The sequence below is a fragment of the Anser anser genome (genome assembly GCF_964211835.1).
Source record: "Anser anser genome assembly, chromosome: 1".
Lineage (NCBI taxonomy): Eukaryota > Metazoa > Chordata > Aves > Anseriformes > Anatidae > Anser > Anser anser.
Window position 1 is genome coordinate 179,324,462 of NC_139720.1, and position 15,612 is coordinate 179,340,073.

The 15,612-nt window shown below is 35.3% G+C and overlaps 1 long non-coding RNA gene across 1 annotated transcript in view; it reads right to left on the minus strand.

The window, feature by feature from the left end:
- The window catches only part of LOC310892743, a 75,360-nt gene continuing 59,748 nt past the window's right edge, over window positions 1-15,612 (minus strand). Inside the window, exons 2-3 of the long non-coding RNA XR_014578367.1 lie at window positions 12,403-12,430; window positions 1-1,326 (exon numbers count right to left, since the gene is read on the minus strand). This is a non-coding gene — a long non-coding RNA (uncharacterized lncRNA). The remainder of the gene's footprint in view (window positions 1,327-12,402; window positions 12,431-15,612) is intronic.

Sequence of the window (15,612 nt, forward strand, 5' to 3'; positions counted from 1 at the left end):
AAAAAAAAAAAAAAAAACATTGTTCTGAACAGAATTTTTATTTCAGATTGAATTTTTATAAAATACTGCAAATTGTTTTACTAACGGTTTTAGGTTAAAATTAGATTAAAAACAAACAAACAAACAAAAAACAGACTCAGAAATTTGAAAATGTCAAAGTCTCATGTGAGACAGAAATGTTCAGTTTTGACCAGTTGTGTTCAATTAACATATAAGTATTCACGTAGCTTGTACTAAGGATGTATAAAAATACTTGTTCCAGTTCCTTAAAATAAATCAATTGATGATGTCTAGATAAATAAAAGGTTAATAATAATAATAATAAAACAGTTTTTATGTGTATTTTGGAATAAAATAGCCCATGTAATTTTATATTTTACACTAAAGGGCGCTGAGATCAGAATGCTATGCACACATTACCATACATAATTTAATTTTGCATGTAATTTCATGCACACTAAGAATCCATCTCAAGCCAACAGTGCATCTATAGAATTCTCATATGTTTTAAAGCAGATTTCACTTAGGCTGCACACCTCAAATCACTGTTAAGATAACCAGTGGAAAGAATAAAGCTCAACAACACAAGTATTAATTTGATAAATTAATTCCACAGATGTATTTACCCCTCAACTAGTGAAGATTTTAAACCCCTAGATAAGTGAATGAAGAAGTAATGTTCCCCGAAGCATTTGCCTAAAGCAGTTTAAGGTTTTTCAATAACCAACACAATGCACAAAGTCATAGTAAATCCAAGTTTGCTGGCTGCACTTTGTTCAGACCTTACAAAACTGTCAAGGAACTTCAGTTCATCCCCTGCTTCAGTGATTTCTTGTGAGGTAGTTTGCCACATAGCCCATTGGATTTTTTTGCAAAGGTTTTCAACTAGAAGAAAGTTAACCTAGTAAGTGACATATGTTGTAGAGAGAAATTAAACTGGAAAATATTGTGCGGGATCACCCTTTCCCTTCCATTTATTTTCTTTTATAGCATTAACACAAGGTCCAGATCTTTAATAAAGCATTTGTGTAATATATTACCTGTCTTGAGACTCCAGTACAAGGGTCATTCTGCTTCCAGTTCCCACTGTCTGCTCAGTTGGAGTCTAGATGTATTGTGGAAGAGAACTGTTGGTCAACCTCTGGAGATTGCCGTCCATCAGAGTTGTCTAGTGGATCAATCTAAGGGTAAGCCAGCCCTGTGGCTTGCAGCTGTAAAACTGTGATCACTTTTTGCACTGTCTCACACATTTTCAGGCCTCTCCCAAGTTCTGAAGGAGAAGAATTGGGTTCTGAAAGCCTCTTTGAACTGATTTGTTAAAGCCTGCTAGAGAGAACACGTGTAGGACCAGGTTATTACACAAGCACTACACCTGCCTGTATTCCCCATATCAGTGGCTGAGTTTCACTCTTACAGGTAGGCTTTGGACTTCATCTCCACTGAGTTTCTGGGTGGGTGTTCACTGCACACTCCCAACAAGCCTGATGTACACAGGATATATTTCACTTACTGCACATGGACAGTTTTCTTGCAATCACCACTTGTTTTTCAAGTTGCATGGAAACTGCATCACAGATTAAATAAGTCATCAGAAGTCCTTGACATGGGAAGTAGATGTAGGAAAAATATCTCATAGTTTCTGGAAGTTAATATGTCAGGTGGTTCCATCTCAAAAATGACCCCACTTCACAGACTGTTCATCAACTTCACTTCAGCTAAGAAAAGATTTGAAGTGTTCAGAGAATGGATGTTTTCATATCTTAATTAGACATCCTTAGGTAAACTACTTAAATATACTAATAATAAATTAAATAATGCATCACCAAGATTTATTTATTTATTTATTTATTTTGGTAATCATTCTGGAAGTTGTGATGGAGTCTGAAGTTATTACCAAGCATAATTGCAACATTCAGAAAGGTACACAGAATCTTTTGGTTGTGAAGGTTTAAAGTTATAGTGTGCCACTTGAGCAAAATTCTGTTTTCTATTATCTTCACACAGAAGATTGTTACTTGGAAACCTATTCACTGAATAAAAATAAAAACTAAATCATGAAATTTATTCTACCAAAAAATAAAATAAATTTATTTTTTAAATACCACTAGTCTTGTGGTATGCAGATTTGACAGTTGTTAACAGTGCATGCATTTTCTATGAAGCCAGCTTAAATTTTTTTCACAAAGAGGTGATGTGCTCAGACAAACACATGTACTTTCTTCAGTAATCAAAAACCATTTCCAGGTTCAGTTTTCCAGACCTGTTTGACAAGACTCACAGTCTAGTGTAAGGAAATGTGTGAAAGTAAGGTAGTTGTCTTTCATCCCTTTTTCAATAATTATATACAAATTTATTTTTTCAAGTGCAAAATTCAACTAAAACTTAGCTATTTCCAATTGTAAACAATACCAAACCTGAAGGAACTTTAATAAGACATTTTAAATGGTCAAAATACTAAATAATACTGAGAAAAAAAAAAAAAAAAGGCAGTATATTTCATTTGGCAGCTTATTCATGAGCAATACAGTGCTCCAATGAAATAAATTTGCCAAGCATAGCTGATTGTTTATTTAGATACCAAACTCTTAATACTGTCAGGGAAGAAAGTATCTGTTAATCTTTTGGAACAGAATCATCATCCTTTTGGTAAACCATGATGCACAGATTTGTGGATTGCACCTCAGGCTTTGATTGGCATTGTAGCTCAGAACCTGCTGCTCTGAACCCCAAAGGACTTGTGCGAGTAAGCAAATTAACTCTGCAGCATTTTGACAAAACAAACAAACAAACAAACAAACAAAGTGTAATTCTTAAGAATCCGTGGTTGGAAAGAGCAAGGATGTATAAGTAAAAACTTTGTTGGTGAGATAATCCTTCTGGACCCTAGGTTGACTTCTGGGCCCTGGGCTGATTGGAGGGTGGTATAAATCCTTCCTCACTCTCCTTGTTCCTAATCATGAAACGGTTCCCTACACAGTATAATGGTGTGTGATACTAGAGATACCTGACATAAAGCTAAGGAAGAAGGCCATGTGTCAGGTGTGAGGAGCAACAGTAGACCTTAATCTGTCTAACTAGCAGCTGCTTTCTAGGTGTCTTGAGAGCCAGCACTTCTGAAGTACCGCAGTTCTTCATCAGCACTGGAGAGAGGCTTTGAAGGCATAGTCAGTCAAGGCATCTCGATTTTGAGATCTTCCTCTGGAGGTTTTCAAAGTCGCTTACTTCATGAGCAGTACTTCTGTAGATGCCTTAAAATTTTGACTAAATCTCAAAGCCAATGTTAAATGAACTGTTTTTCCCTGTGGCCTTCCCTTTTCCATTAACAACATAGACACAAACATATAACCTGTTCTACATATCTGTTGTAGATATTCTGTTAAAATCAAGAGAAGACCTTGAGAACTGAAGGAAAGATACAGGAAAAAAAATATACATAAATAATGTATCAGAGAAAGTAGGGATTTAATAAGTAGAAAAAGTCTCAGATAATAAATTTGACTTTTAAACAGGAACAAAAAATGTCACTCTTGCTTGAGCTGGATTTTAATGCAATCTTCAAGGTGTAGGAAGTGTGGAGAATCAATAGCAAATCCCAGTGTCCTTATGCTGAGATATTCAAAATGTTAGCTCTAATGGGAGTCATATAAAAGCAGCCATAAACCAGTGCTGATCAGTTCACACATGTGCTGTAAAGAGATACAGTTCAGAATTTAAATACCTCATATATCTTTTGCAAAAAGCTTTTCCCCCTTCCTATAATAATAAGTTTAAACAACATTGCAGCCTTTCTCAAAACTGAAACCACAGATGTGAAGATAGATATTTTTGAGGAATTATTTTATCTTCTTGGGTAATTATCATTAATGAAAGAAAAAAATCTTAAATCCTAATAAATCAGAGATGGAATTGACTGACCATGCATCCAAATTGCTGCATTATTCACACTGGAATTACTCCAAAGATTAGCTGCAAATTGCCCTCTAAATTGAATTTATGGTTTCATTTTTCATAACTACTGTGTTGTGACAGATGAGAGGAATCTCTGAGAAAAATGACAGTGATGGACCCAATTTCTTAGTACTCTATCTTCAAGACAGAACTAAACTATCTCTATTAACCGTTAGGTTTTGTACAATCTATTTTGGCAAGCATAAAAATGTGTTATGAAATACAATATATCCTGTTTTATACATCAGTCAGTAAAAATATCACAAAAAAAAACCCTAACATTTAATTTGAAAAAGGAGGCCAATCAAATTAAAATAAAGTGAAGTTTCACGGACAGACACTGTGAAGATAAAAATACCAATTTATGCCTATTTAAAAGCCTGCACTCTGTCATCACTGTGCATCTTCTTTCTGTTCCAAAGGATCCTCAATGCCTGTGCAACATGTCGAGTAGGAAAGAAAACAACAACAACAACAACAACAAAAAAGGGGTATCCTGAAGTGGTTACACCACACTGGGAATTGGGTTGTTGAGGAGGGAGCGGAGGGGGTAGGGGGTGGAGGGAGGTGGGCTTGTTTTATGTTTTTCCTGCACAGTACCTAACAGAGATGGAGGCTGACCATCCGAGGTATTGTGGTAATACAAGCTATAAATAATAATTACAAAAATAATCTCCAAGTTCAACAAAGCTTCTGGGCTAGTACATACAAACTGAAATACTAGACTGTCAGATACTAGAAACAAATGTTTTGCCCTGAAATGGTTCATATGTATAACTTGTATCAAACAGGAAAAATAAAAACATGGGCTTTTTTTTTTCAAATTTTCAAAGTATGTTTGTATAGTTCAGGCCTCTTGGGCTAGAAATAATTGAAAGCAAGTTTGAGATTACACTTAGGTCACAAACACAGTTGATGCCTGAAGCTTTTCAGGGACAAAAAATATGGGAACGTTTACAATGTAGGTTAGATAAAGTCAGTACAAGTGCTACATATAACTGCAGTTTAGGTATTTCTAGCACATATACTGAGAACCTGCATTTTTCTTTCATATTAGAAAAATATGGTTTAATAACTACACTAACAACAAAAAGCCAGAATCTTTCACTCTTATTCATATTAACATTGAACTCCCTTTCCGAGCAATATCGCTGTCTCCCGTGCAGTTGGCTGAGTCTGAATAAGAATAGGAGTATCTAAGCCACACCACCCAGTGTTTATGGGGCAGGTTATGTTTTTGATGCATTTTATTTACATTTTGCAGTAGAGACTCATCTAATCACTCCAGAATCAGCACAGTCATTACAGCAGATACACTAGCTCTGAGGATCTCTAGCTTTTCACCTAGAATTCATCTAACAACAATAGCAACAGTAGCATTAGTAATAATTATTAGTAACTTTCCTCACTCTCAAGGTCTTTGTTCATTTTACATTTACTTATCAAAACCAAGGGACAGAAAGTGAGTGGGTGCTCCAGATAGCATTAACCAGGTCTCCAGAGTCTCATTCCACCACACTCTACTATTGTCCTCTATAAGTGGGTATGAGTATTTTATCCAGAAACTGTGTTTAAACTATGGGGCTGGTGCACTCCATGTTGTGTTTCATGGTGCTGGCTCACTGGTCACTGAAATGAAGGCATCAGATGGAGTGTGCCTAGGCTCACTTTGTACCATGAGCACATATTTCTTTCTAGGACAAAACAGAATTCTCATAGGGAGGAGATGAAAGATAGATAGATCTTTTTGAGATGTGTAATCAGGGCATGGCCCAATTCAGGAGCAGGGTAGGGCTCCCTCTTCTAGAAGGCCCCAAAAGTCAATATAGAGCATGTGAAAAATTTCCATTTTCTTTGCTGATATCATGATAAAAACCAATGGCATAAATATGTAGCAGGATAGATCAAGGAACTGAAATTACCTGCCTTTGTTCGTAATTATGTATAACTGTCATAAAACTCTGCAGTTTTCAAAGTACTGCACAAAAAGATAAACTAATGAATCAATAAAACATCATTGTAATTTTTAAAAGGCAAATTAGGTGGAGTGATATTAACATTATTTTATATATGAAGAACAGAAAAGAGTTTTGCTTTAAATTCTGCACTATTAGAGCCACATCACATTTGTGATTGTATACAAATAATTTCTCTAAGTAAAAGTAGTCTTAAAATGTTTTATTCAAGGTCACAGAGAAAGTGCAAGGCAAAATCTAGAATATGCCATTGCACTCACTAATTTTTAGGCCTTTATTTTAAACAAAAGACCCTCCTGAAATATGCACAATAGAAATTGCTAGTCTTAGTCTTTTAAGTTTTTCACTTTGGCAGATATACAATCTATGTGTAAATAAATATATGCTTATTTTTCTGTAACTGCATAAGCAATGAATTGAACTCACTGCAGCAGCATGATGTTGGCTTTGGAAATTATAGCCATGAGCATATCCTATGTCCACTCTGCCACAGCCTTAAGATCCTGGTATGGCATGACTGAACTGAATCCTCGTCACAGTGTAAGTATGAAATGAGCTGTCTCCTACTTTTCAATTTTCTTTTATAATAGAACATTTTTCATGGAAGAAACATGATCAATTTGAAGAAGAGATAAGATTAGATACTTGTAACAAGCATCTTATTTGACCTGACTGCTGTTTTCTTTGAACTTGCAGACATCATGAGCTTTCCAGTAGAAAGAAACATTTTTAGTAGTACTTTTCCAAGAGAAAATGTGGTTTTGTTCAAACTGAATCATCTCATGGGAACATTGTTAAAAAAAAAAAAAAATACAGACCTTTTTCTAACTTTCTCAGATCATTTTTTATTGTATCTAAACAACTAATAGCTTTATTAACTGTTTTATTTAGACATTAACTTTGCATTCATTACATTTACGATAATATAATTTGAAATAATGTTATGGAATATCATAAGTTTTATTATATGATTGTACACTATGTTGTCTGTTCTATTATGTTGCTATCTGATTATTATTAACTGTATTAATTTCTAACATTATTTTAAGCTATACTTTTTTGTATCCAACATAAAATGATTAAATGGTCAAAGATTCAGAAGAATCCTTGCTTTATTCAAAATTCCTGCTTTGGGGATTTACAAATCGAAGCTTTTCTTTTAGTTTAGAATCAAATTAAAATATCAATGTTTCTAGCAGAATGGAGATTGCTTTCCACTGTTTCCTAGACAGCTCCCTTTGGAAGTGCTACCAAGAGTGCTTTCTCACTTTACAAGGCAAACCGAGTAAGAGCATCTATGCTACATGACACTGAGGATAATACACATTTCCAAATCTTCATCTCCACATCCCTGAATATTAAGTTAGTATACAATATCCCTAGTTAGAAAAATACTGTTAAAAATAGAATTACATAAATGGAAAAGTGAGCATTAAACTGTAGTCCCATTACAAGTATGAAAGGGAAAATATACTCAAGTAGAACCACAGCATTCACAAAGTCTAGACACTACAGCATTTGAAATGTCTAATTGGGAATTATGCTCAGTTACAGAAAGACCATTCTCAAGGCTCTATTTCTTAAGCTTTGTTTTTTAATCTTTTTTTGTAGTTTCTAGCATGGCTTTTTCTTTGTTTTATTTTGTTTTGCTAGGGGGGCAGGGTGGTGTCTTATAATTGTTTCTGTTCACAACAATAAATACTGAAATATCAAGACAGTGGTTCCCAGTGAGACACCACATCAATTAAAAATGTAAATAATATAATAAAAAAAAATCTTAGAAGAAAGACCATTCCTATCCAATTTTTGAAACTCAGAGGATCTGCACTGTTCAGATAAACCACACAGACATCTAAATCGTCTGGCTGTGTGTCAACAATGAATGCAAATCGGGAAACTTTTTCAAAAAACTTACTCAGCCAAAAGGTTCAAGTGTTTTGGTGACTTGGCAGATTTCTCTGCCAAATGAGAGTTAGCTATATCTGGTCACTGAAACCAATTGGCTGCTGCAGGTTGCGTGTCTTTCTTAGGGCAGGCTAGTTAGCTGCAATGATTGCTAGAGACTGGTTTGTTCAGATTTATCACTGTAATCCTGGTGTTCTGTGATTAAACTCCCATTATCAGTCAAGATAGCAGCTGTCTCAATAACAGGATTATTTCCACTGATTTCAGTAGCTAATTTTGAGCTGAGTAATTCTTTCAGGAAACACTTCTTTATTGTAAGAGCATCCCAGAACAGGCACAGGTTGCCCAGAGATGTTGTGGAGATCTTCAAAAGACGTTGGACATAATCTTGGGCCACCTGCGCTGGGTTTCCCTGCTTGAGCAAGGGGGTTGTATGAGGTGACACCTGGACGTCCCTTTCAGCCTCAGCCCCTCTGTGGTTCTGTGATTTCAGACCATTTTTCCTTTGTTTCTTCCTTTGACTTCAAATATGTTAAAAAAATAAATAAAATAAATAAATAAATCCATCTCCATTCAAAAGGCTCTCAGAATTGTGTGGTAGATCTCTGGATAAGTCCCTGGGTGGAACATAATACATGAAGCCTTGAGTGAGCCATCTTCTCTGGAGGAAATTCTCAAAGTGAGAACAACGTTCTGGGAAAACTGTCGTAAGAATAAATGTTACCAACTTTTTACATGGTTATTTTCAAATATCCTGTCTTGCTTCAATATATATCATGGCATGGGACTCCACTGTGTAAAATTTTCTGATTCAGAGAACTCACAGTCATTCATTAATTAGGAACGAGGGATCCTTTTTGCCCCAGTTGAATACAATTTAAGAACATTGTTTTGTGCTATGGAAATGTGCTAATGAAAACTATAAAACAGCAAATATTCTGTGATACTCACTATGCTTTCAATTTTCTTGAATCTATTGTGAACTAAAAAGGGATTTCAGTCCATCAGAAACTAATTTTATTCTTATTAGTCCAATAAGAGATAAGAGATTTGACCTCCGTGACATCAAGATATAGTGTCAAAAGTGAAAAATACAAAGAACAGCAAACCATCATTTATAGGTGGGAATTCACCAGTACAGAATTAAATATCTTGCATTTTATGCATAAATGTGCATTTTAAATGCATTAGAATATATATACTGCAATTAATACAGTACATATGTATAGATTATATAGATTACTTTTTTTTTTTTTTTACTATGATAACTGAGCTCTTAATCTCATTTTTAAGTAGTGGTTTGTTTTTTTTTTCTTTCACCTAAGATGAACTGGAAAAAATGAAGTTATTTTCTATTATGATCCAGCAGGCTTTGTTACTGTTGTTCTGTAATTGAAACTAATGTTCAGTGAGGGCAGCACTCCTAGCTTTTGCTGCACAGTACTATTCATGGATCAATTAAAGTTAGCAGCAGAATATTTGTCAAAATTGTATCCAGACCAGTAGAAATTATATGTGGGGCAGAGAAAAAAATGTAATTCTTTATTTTTTGTTGAATTAATAATCAATTTTTATATCTTCAGTTACATTGGGAATCTGTTTTTTTCCAATATGTGCAAAGACCATTTTGACATATAGAAGCATGGAGAAGTAAGACATATTGTAATAATTAGCTGAATTATTCTTGGCATGCCATGAACAATTACAGGATTAATAACTATCCAACCAAATAGTGTTATGTTGAAATAAATTGACCGACAAGGGTTTTCAGTTAGGAAATGAAGCTCAGATGGATCATCAATAAAAACTACTGCAGAGAACAGACTTTTGAGAACTTCGGTGTTTTACATTTACGAAATATGGATGTGATAACTGTGCTTAATGACTGGAAGAAGCTATTTAAAAATTAATTTAGAATATTTTGCCCTCTTTAATTGCCTGGCCAAAGCCACAGTCTTTGACAGACACACTAATGTACCATGCAACCTATATTTAAATTTTTGTACTGATCAAAATGAAAAACCTGATGTGGTCCTTAATTAACCCCCTGCCTTCTGTACAGAAAGGTGTTTTTTTTGTTGTTTTTTTTTCTTCTCATTTTCAGTTCTGCTCAACTGAGTGCATGTAACACTGGGTTACTTATGGCATGTGACACTGACATACAATACAATGCTGTTTATTAGGAAGAGTTCAATATGCAAACTCCGGCTGAAATTCAGCAAGGTATTTAAGTACCATTCTAATTTAATGCATGCAAGAAATCCCCTTTGCCACAGCATAACTGCTGCTTGCAATTAAGCACACAGTTTACTACCTAACAGAGTCAGAATGTTAATTCAGAACAGTGGAGCTTTTCACACCCTCTGAAAATAGTTGAGAATGATATCAACAGCACAGGAGGTCAAAACATGTATAAGCATAGGTATAAGCACAGGATAAGAACTAGAGCAGTATAGCTATAACAGATGGTTTGCAAGATTTTGAACATTTTAGGCAAAGCTAGCAACAGGTGGTTTATGTCTGGTGGGTATTAGCCAACCCTCTAGTTTTACAGGCCTCCCAAAACAGGACTGTAATTAGTGTGTTAGAGTATTTATTTTTGGTTTTTATTTTTCAGTTTATAAAAGATAACTTTTCTGTTTTTATGTCATTTTCTTCAAAGTACAGTCTGTCAGAAATTAACAAATTAAATGTTTCCAATAACTATCGGTTGACGGGTAGTTTTACCCCATCTTATTCTGGTAGTGAGGAGTATCTGAAACTAACGCCTTTCTGTGGGCTCAGAAAGCTGTTACTTGGTAGACTTGCAGTTCCTGTAGCTTGTTACTACAAGTCCTGATAAACACAAAATGTTTGGTAAGGGGAAAGCAACAGGGTTGCATTACGTGTCTAGGCAGACCCTAAGGACTTGCTGGTTGAGACTTCATGTGGAATTGGGAGCAGGCACACAGCAGTAGGGATCCAGGAGAAAGCAAGCAGTCCTGGAGTTGGCTTGGAAAGTATTCATTGACAGCTGCTTCATTAGGGATGGTAAAGGGCCTCTAGAAGTTGCTAGTAGATCCCCAGTCACTTCAAGACAGGAGGTCCCAGCCAAGTGAGGCAGCAAAATCAATCCATGAGCAAAAGCAGTACCATAAAGGAAGTATTGTCAATAACTATGTACAAGGACAGTTCACTTGCAGCACCTTTCCAGCTTTTATACCTCCGAGTGTATTAGATCGTTTTCAAGGCAAGTTGTGCAGCCCTGTATTCATTTAGACCTTGAATTTCCTTCTCTTCTCTTCTTAGGGTTCTGTCCTGATTCCCTACCTAATGTCTAGGCAAAAGTTAAGCATCTACATTAGGCTGATTAGACTGAACACTAAGCGCCTAATCATATGTTTTACTTATGCCTATAAGTAAGCATGAATCACCAAGCTATACTGTACAGATAAACTTGGATACTTTTCAGCTTAATCAAATAAGATTTCCATAGACAGATGTAATGCTTGTTTGTTTTTATAAACACACCTCTATCTGAGCACCACAAAAATTTAATCTTTACTGGTTTGATTTCTCATCTTTTTCATGTTTTTTGAAACTTTGTGTTGCCAAGGTAAAAACACCTTCTAATCTACAATGTGATTTTGCTGCAGTTTAAAGCTTCCTCTCCCCTGTGAGCCTCGTACACATTCTAGCATGTAATGGGTAACAGATTAGAAACTAACACACACACACACACACACACAAATTACATAACACTTAAAATTTTTACTGGAGAATAGGTTAGAAGATCATATGCTTTTCTGAAAAAGATTTTCACGTATCCTCCATGTTGCATCTGCACACTGCTATCAGCATGAAAATAATAATGAAATACTACACCATTCAGCTAAGAACCCATTTGCTCCAGCAAAGGTCAAGTTCACAATACCCTAAAGACCATACATAAAACTGCTATCAGATTTATTTCCCTTCCAGATCAGTCCATTGAATTTACATACTTAAACAAACTAGCATCTAAAATTTGCCTTCTCGTCGTTGCTTCTTTTATAGTTCTCAAAGGAAATTATTTTAGTTTCACATCTTTATCCTGAATATCCAAGCATATCCTCACCTTGCTGCTGTAGATTTAGAGACCATTATCATGCATGGTTATATACCTGCTAAATTGACTTTAGTCTTTCAATGTGATCTAAATTGTGTTTAATCTGCTCCCTTAATACTAATGGTGCTTTGAGAGGTGAGCACTTTACAAGCTGAACAACTTTAATTTGATGCCTTTTGTACAGCCCAACTCTTCAAACATATCTTTAAATGGATAAAGGCTCTGTACTTTCTTCATCAATATTGTCAATGCATGTGTAACCTTTAGAGCAATCTCACAGCAAAATGATGATTTCCCCCATAGGAAAGACAGATCGCTCATTTAATTAGACATTTTGACACTCAGAAGTTTGTTAAACTGTGACTATATGACACAGCACTTTAGTAGGACTATTTCTCTTAGGGTGGAGATGTTTAAGAAAGCTTCCCCCACCACCGCCCCCTTTGGGTTGTATTCCCACTCTAACAGATTTGAGAACACTGTTACCAGGTTTTCCAGTTGTAATCTGGATTTCCTGTAAAATCAAAGTGGATTAATGTAACAATAATAATTTTTGTTATTACTACTTCTACCTTCTTCTTTTGCTTGTAATATTTGTTCAAGGTGCAACTTCAAAGGGTCCAAGTGTAACACACACACACACACACACACACAAAATGGAGAATACTGTGACACAAGATAACTGTAAATCTAGTATCTTCTGGTCTGCAACAAGACTATACTAATTTTTTCATATCAACATTTTTTGTCTAATTATTTGTTTGAGAATAGTATAAGGAACACTTAACACAAAAGAATGTACTGCATGTATATGTACCAGGAGGTACTTTTACCTTTGATTCATCAAAAGGACCAAACAAAATGAAAAATGAAATGCCACCCTAAGTTGGCAGTATGGGGAAAAAAATAAAAAGAGCATCTTGTATCTTCATCCTTTTACATTCTAAAATAAAGCACTCAGAGCAGTCCAAATTTTTACCTAGGTAGGACTGATTGGCATTCAGGAAGTGGTAGACTAGAGAGTGACTTTGGAGATCTTGGGATGTTGCAATTAAAATCTGTATCACTGATATTGTGCCACCCCAAGGAGTTTGAAATCCATATACTAAGACTGGAGCTGCAGTGCCTTGAGCGAACAAGACATGGTGCCTTGTACATCCTGAAGCATCAAGGGAATGTGTATCACGTCCTGCCACAGGAAATCTCTGGAAATAATTTTATTCTCTGCAGCATTGGTACAACATTTGCCATAAAATAGAAACCTTTAAATAGGCACTCTGGAAAAGCTCATTGCCGTCATTTCACTTGGAACTCTACAGCTGAGTTTACTTAAACAAAAAGAAACTTTTTTCTGGCCTTCTGTTCCCACCAGTCTTTTGTTTGTTTGTTTTGATTTGTTTTGTTTTGTTTCATACTGAGACTAGAAACTATCACACAGTGAGAAATAAAGACCGAAATTAAAATCCCAATACTTTATGCTGTTGCCATCTCTAATGAGGATCACCTGTCTTAGCAATCACCATGCTGTCAACAGTTGTAAACCAAACTGGGCAGATTTTTGTTTACTTACCTTGTCATTGCCAGCCTTCACATTATGCACACACACAGATGGCTTGTAGGCCTCAACTTTTTCCTTTGTGTCTATTATAACTAGAGCTAAGCAAGTAAATTGTAACATGAAATTTATTTTATGAATCCATTTTTTCTTTTCTTCCCTTTTCATTGATTGTCCATGAACTGATCTTGAATTATCCATCACTTGAATTTAACAAAATATATTCAGAAAAAGAAAAATGTTCAAAAATTGTATTGCAATCAAGTCACTGACACTCTACTTTGCCAATTTTGAGCTGTGGTCCATTCTTATTTGTTTCATAGGTTAACTATAAATTCATGGGACTGAGTACAAACGCCTATACGAAAAGATGTGAATTTCCAATTTGTCATTATTTTTCCATGTATCCTTAAATTGTCTGTCAGCCTTGACACTTTTCCTACAAAAAGTTTCCTGCTACTTCTACTCTGATCACACTGATTTCCTTGCCATTCGGGTTATGCTAGGAGCTCTGCAGTGTATCTTTACAAGTAACAGAAGTAAACAAAAGAGCAGCATATGATGGCATTTTTCAAAATGGCTAATATGTATAGAATGTATTTGCTTGACTCAGTTTACAATTCTGAATGGATTCCGTGGCTTTCATAAGAAAGTAAAATACACATAGCTTATTTGGAAAACTGTTGCTGTTGCCCACATTTGTTTTGCCTTTCCAGGACAATTATTCACTTTCTGGAACACAAAATAAATAGATAAAATCTAACCCCAGTTTAAGAGTGGGCAACAAGAAATGTCATTTGTAGATCAATGAAGGCTGAACCTGCTATTCCCCGTTTTATCACTAGCAAAATTTTTCAGAAGACTGACCCAATTCTGTATATTGAAGTAAGAAATACTCACAAAATAGACCCAAAAAAAAAAAAAAAATGTGGATTTTCCCCTTCCTTTCTATTTATATTCAGAGTGGGTTACGTATCCCTACTTATCCCTACTTGTGTGAACATGTCCCTCAAAGTACTATGGAACAATACTGTTTGAGCTAGAAGTGTAATTTTCCTCCTACTTCCTGAAGCCATTCCCCCCACAATTTGGAAGACTTTCCTTGCTAGTAGTCTGTCTCTTTCACTTATGTGAATTTTTTCACTGAATTTGTTTTTATTTGTTTAGTTGTTATTGTTGCTGTTGTTGTTGTTTTTGTTTTGTTTTGTTCTTTTTTGTTGTTGTTGTTTTTCTCTTTTTTGTTTTCTTCTGTTTTGTCTCATGCTAGAAACTGCTGGTCAAAAGCAACCAGAATTGTTCTAGATTTCTAGGCTGTCACAGGTCATCCTGAGAGCAGTGGACATGCTAGTGATCCTTTGTTTAAGACATACATCAAAAGAAATTAAATTGCTTTGTGGCTTAAACAATAGAAAACACAAAAGATAGAGCCAGAACTCTGGGACTTCAGGGAAGGGAGCAAATGAGGCTGAACAGATATTTTACTCCTACTGCTTTTTAACTGTGTTCTCCTCTAGTGCTCCAGTCCTCTCAATTTCATTAAATCACCTGTTAACTAACACTTACTCCCAAAAATTCTGTGGGACTAATACAACATTTTGTGTCTATTCTCATAATGACAGGGACAGAAAGAGTCATATGCATTTCACTATGGGCACGGTCCACGGGCTCTGCCTTCCCTACAGCCTTGCTATATGTACCAGACTTTTACCCCAGTATACCAGAATCTAGCCCCAATTTTAACATAAAGGTAAAAAGAATTTGTCACTGAAAACAGGATTGTTTTTGTTGCAAAGTCTATGACTTCATTTTGTGTTATTTCAACAAGCCCAGAGTGGTATAGGTCTGACCATAAATTCCAGGTGCTGAACCATTTCTAATCAATGTTTTTTTCTCTAATGAAGTCACATATATTATTAGAAGGAAAAAATAAAATAAAGTAAAATAAAAATAATAAGTAAAAAATAAAAAGAAAATAAAAAGAAGTGGTTAAATATTTTTACAAGATATCAGTGGATGTTTAGAACCTTATTTCTCACATGTGCAAGAAGGCATCTCATGGTAATCTTCTCTATAGCCTTGTTTTGAAGGCCTCCACAACTGACTTGCTCTCCATTAAGTAATTTTAATTCTAAATAATCATT